This window comes from Pinus tabuliformis, chromosome 8 (genome assembly GCF_031772625.1).
Source record: "Pinus tabuliformis cultivar Carrire ecotype Pingquan chromosome 8, CPIR1, whole genome shotgun sequence".
NCBI classification, from domain to species: domain Eukaryota; kingdom Viridiplantae; phylum Streptophyta; class Pinopsida; order Pinales; family Pinaceae; genus Pinus; species Pinus tabuliformis.
The window spans coordinates 1,287,160,369-1,287,164,978 of NC_142294.1; positions in this window are offsets into that span (position 1 = coordinate 1,287,160,369).

The following is a 4,610-nucleotide window of genomic DNA, read 5'->3' on the forward strand; positions in this document are numbered from 1 at the left end:
GTCGAAACAAGTATCAATAGAAAGCTCGTGAAAATTCAGATTCAATGAAACAATCAAAACATAAATCCGATGAAAATAAAAATGATAAAATTGTAAGACAATTAACTTAAATGAAAATCATAAAAGATGCTTAGCCAAAAATTAATAGAAATGGTCCCTATTATTTGAAATAATGGTGGGGATGTTGGGTTTTCCCTACAATAGGTTCCAAGTGGAGATCCAATGGTTACCTGTGACTTGAATCATTTGAGGGTCTATATTCAATAGTGTGACCCCCCTCCCCTTATTGACATCACAGGTAAAGTAGTGTTATTGTCCACGACTACCAATCTCATACATAAATCTACATCATCCATTACGAGCATGGTTTTTCGCCCTCAATTGCAATACATGGTTATATGGTTCAACGAACCATCCCTTAGGGCTATGATCTCAACTTTTATGTCGTGTTCTCGTGGTTCTACCCATCACCCACAAGTTGTGTACTAGGCACATTATTTTCCTTTCTCTTTGGAATTTATGTTAGGTCACATGCTCGCCATGTGACTAAGGTTTATCCCTACACCCTGGGTCACTAATTCATGGAGCAATAGTGTATACAATATACACTACATTTTCACAATAGTCTCATGTAAGACCTGACTTCACAATTATACATAAATGCATTATCACTTAACTAATCATTAAGATCAGTGCCCTATATATATATGGTGTTGCATCCAAGCCATGGGCATGCATCCTGAGTGCTATTATTGGCACTATGTATAATCAGTTACATAGGCCTATGGAAATTTTTATAGACTAATTTATCAAAGTTAGGTTCTCCATCACACAATCGCTCTGTTGATTAACATTACAGCTAATCATGGCCTCTAGCTTATTTGGGAGTATGCATGGTTATATAGAGGTGCATAGTCCTCATTAACATGATATGATTAACAAATTCTACCGAATTCATACATGTATATTTTCATTCATCTATGACTATATATTATAGGTATCTAAGCATTCAAGGACCATGAGAAATTATTGTAGCTAGACACAACTGCTAAGTCAATAGGAATGGTATTTCCCATACCATACATTATAAGAATGCTTCCACAAATCACTTTAGGTGCACTCAACATTTACAACATATTTAGAGTCATATTTATGCCTTCTCATTACACAAGGAGTACAATAAGGCATAAAATCACATTCATAATCATTTACCATGCCTTTATAACCATTTTAACAATAAGCGAGGCATTAGAAATCCATCCACATAGGATAAATAATGCTTCTTACATTCAGATGGCATGCAATTAGCTCAAGATTTAATCAATTTAACACAAGTGGTTATACCTTCCCTCAGTGTTTACTCACACTAACAACAAAGGGGTATTTATCATGTTCGTTCAACACTAGTAGAACCACAGTCACAAGGATCCATTTATCCACATTCCTATGTTGAGAGTCATAAGAGCTTCATTCTTTTAATCACAAGAAATCCATGCACCATTCATGCAATAAATACAAGATTAGCTTAACAGTCTAATCATAAATTTCATGGAATATGATACATAGGAAGAAACTTATCTTGAATTGCAGTTGAAGTTGGGAAACTGAGTTTAGAACAACAAGACTTGCATCTATCACCCTCGAGCTAGATTCCAAACACTGAGGGGACTTTTTCTCAAGGGATTAAACTCCAAGTGCTAGTTGAAACATGGATTCTAGAGGTTCTTCCACCTACACCCACCAAATATTTAAGTAGTCAAAAATAGCATAGGGAATCCAAAGGCCAGTTGTCCCCATCCTTGAGTTGTTCAACAACCAACATAAAATAGGGAATTCAGAGATATAGATCTCAACCCTTTAAGCTACAAAACAATGGTTCTACACATCTTGGGGACTCCAAAACCCACTGTAAAAGAAACCATAACAAGAAAGGCCTTTATAAATGCTCCTTTCAAGAATCTAAGGAAAAATTCTCCACCCCATCAATCAATGAAATCCTCAGAAAAACCATCTCCACTCTCTAGCTATCAGGGAATCTAGAGACCATTGTTCCTCCACTAAGAGAAATTTATTCCTGCCTTCTTGAAAACCAATTTTTTTTTCTCTAATACCTTTTTGTTTCTCCCTTCCTTTGAAATCCCTTCTCTTGATCTCTCCTTCCCAAGTTATGATTCTTCCCCTTTTCCAGCCAACAACTCGCTGTATAACAACATTCTCTCCATTGTACTAAGTTGTTCGAATCGATTTTTTCCCTCTATCCACTATAGAGTCCTTCAAAGAGTTATCTCTGACTACCCAAATCTCTCCATCCTATTGAATGGTGCCACCTGCTTGTATGCCCCCCAATGTATTTGCGTTGGTTAATTTATTACAGTGGTTGGTGTTATCACTCAGAATTTTCTCTAAAAGTTATCAGAAGAAAGAAAATGACCAAGGTAGCCACAAACCAACTTTTAAGCATAGGCTCTAGCCAACCTATGGCTCAGAGAGAGATCTCTCTATATGGTTTAGCTTTGTTTACTGGGATTTTAGACTAATTTTGTAGGTTCCGGGGGGGGGGGTGGGTTTATTTTTATTGAAGATTGGATGGTGGAATCCTTAAAACAGATGGATAGAATGATGTATTTGGACCATTGGGCCATGGAGTCAGCAGAAGGCAGCAGAGCTGGAATTAACTCATTAAAGCGAATGTTCAGAGAGCAAGCTAGCAGAGTAAAGTGCAGATATTTGGGCCAGAGGGGTGAAATGGTTTGAATCAGGGTGAGAGAGCAATCAAGAATTCTTAGACCGGGACTTAAACGAGGAACAAAGGGTAATCAGAAACAAAGGGAAATTAAGAATCCTTTGCTATGGATTATAAAGAGACAACCTAAACTAAGGAGCAATCAAGAATTCATTAACTTAAGTTTCAGTAGAAAACATTTAAATGCATAACAGTTAAAACAGAGTGCAATAAAGCAAATTTTGAGATATCATTCCATGTTACAACATTCAGATTTAGATGTACATTGTGGAAAAACTTTAAGAAAGAAAACAATCAACTTGAGAAAATACGTATTTGCGCTTTTCTCAATACATGAATCCTGTGAAATATCTTGTCTTTATTCATCAATCCATCTTGCTGGTCCAATCAGTAAGACAATAGCCTTACAGTCTTTTGATCAAAAGGTCTATAGAAATGTCTAAGAATCCACCCTACATACTTTGAATTATGAAGTATTTATACATACATAGAAAATATCTCAAAACAAACTTGAGATTTAATCTAGGAAATACAAAATATCTTCTTGCAAGAAGATAGAGACAACTATTGAACTGTTTCATGTTGTCCCTTTTATTGTGGTGTTGATGGCCTTTATGGTTGGATTTAAGCCCTTTATGTTGGCTTGCTGTTGAGGTATTCTATGCTGGAATCTTCTTTAACTTTTATCTTTCACCTGATCCTCTTTGGCACTGATACTCTTTAACCCTGTTGATCTGTTTTTATCTGTTTACCTGGATGTTCTACTTTTACTGTGTAGTAACCTTTTCACTGTAAATTCTCATAGTAAATCAGTCATCTTTTCCCACCATTCAGCTTCAGGTAACCTGACATTCATCATTCTCCTATATATCTTATCAGCCTCGGTATAGTTGGAAAAATTGGGCTTGGTTACGAGCAAGTGTTTTACCTCATGCTAGACGAAAAACAAGTTCTCAATTGTATTATACAAAACTTTGCCTGTTAGTAGTGCTTTTATTCCTGAAGTGCTAGCTTGTTCTTTAGCCAATTGCCTGAGTCTTCTATCATAGTCCTGTTGTGTCATAATTTTTTCATTAATGACCAATGGACTAGGCAATCCTTTCTCCCTCAAAATTTGGAATTTAGCCATGAATCTATTAATGGTTGTCTGCATGTTTTGGCACTTTTCCTCCAAGTTTATCATTAAGTTCCTCTTGGAAAGGACCTTCCTTATCTCCAAAATGGTTTCCGTTATGCCTTCTATATCCAGCTCATGAAGCTCATACCTATTTTTGTTGTTAAGGAAGTGGATGAGTCTATTGGCATTCTCAAACATGTCTCCCAATTCCTCCTTGACCTTTTGGATAGCTTGTGTGGCTACCTTTATCAACTCTGTCTCCTCAAAAATAACTTGAGTAGATGGCCAAATATCATTGACAAAGTCAATGATATTGGCCCATAACAGTTCTTTGGCTTGTCCAAGGGGTTTCTCCAATGTTAGGTCTTTCTCCATAGCTTTGACTCTTTCACTCATTCTATTGGCCTTTTGTGCTTCTTCCTTTGCATAATTTGGGCAAGTTAGTAGTCAGTTTCTAAACTTGCCACCTTTTCTTTTAGTCTGTTCATTTCTGTAGCCTGGATAGATATTTCCTCCATGGATTTGACCAACTCTGCTACTTCTTCTCCTGATGCACTGCTGTTGTGGACTCTGTGGTGACTGGCAATGATGTGGCAGGTGGAGCTAGGTGCTAGTGAAGCTACCGGTGTGGAAGGGACTACAGTAGATACTGTAGGGATGACATTTGTAGAAGTTGTAGCAGTGTCAATTTGTTTTAATTGGAGTAAGTTATCCAATTCTTTCTCTGTCTCCCTTAGCTGGTCATTGAGT